Raw genomic sequence first — 918 nt, 5'->3', positions numbered from 1 at the left:
GAGAATGACATTCATGGAAGTCATGGAAAAAAACAATCTATTTTGGAGTGCTGATTGTTTTTTCTTTTTGCCACGACTTCCACGAATGTCATTCCCTGATGAAACTTGACAAGCACTTAAAACATTTGTCATTCTTTGTCACCATTTTTTATTTTATTTTTTGAATTTTTTTAGATTTTGTTGTTCATGGTTGTATCATAAGAGTTAAAACTTGGATGGACACTTTCCAACACTTTTGTCATGAATGCAAATGACACTGACATATAGATGATGTTTTTTCAAATATTTTGATATCTTATTTGCATTTTTCTAATTTAGTATGGATTAGTTATGAAGTTTTCAATTTGACGGTCAAAGGACAAAAGCATAAGAAGAGTGACAAAACCGGTGGCTTTTGAAAATTAAGGGTAAAATAGCCGAGTGGGACCCAATAAGGGCATAAAACTGATTATCCCAACAAATAGAAGTGAGTGCTCCAAATGGTCTTTTTTAGCACTGTTCTTTCGTGTGTCTGTGTGTAGGCCTCCACGGATGCTATAACACACACACATATATATATATAGGACAAATGTTTCCTACAAGCAGTGGTAGTTACCACCACTTGCGTTTTGTATGTTGTATGTAGTATCTATCAAAATTAAGAGTATGTACGTGTAGTATGTAGTATATAACAATGATTAGGTAGTATATATACTAATTTTTAGATAGTATATACCATGTTTTGAGTATGCTCTTTTTTACGTACAAATATGTATGTATTTCACAAATATAACAAAAACTATGGGTTCATATATAATTTTTTCATGTAACTTGCTTTGAAATATCTTAGATATAGTATATGAATATATTTAAAATGATAAAGTAGTATATATATTACCACATGGTAGTATATGAAACATATAGGGTAACTATCACCGG

The sequence above is a fragment of the Triticum aestivum genome, chromosome 1B, assembly GCF_018294505.1.
Source record: "Triticum aestivum cultivar Chinese Spring chromosome 1B, IWGSC CS RefSeq v2.1, whole genome shotgun sequence".
Lineage (NCBI taxonomy): Eukaryota > Viridiplantae > Streptophyta > Magnoliopsida > Poales > Poaceae > Triticum > Triticum aestivum.
This window is presented reverse-complemented; position numbering follows the sequence as displayed.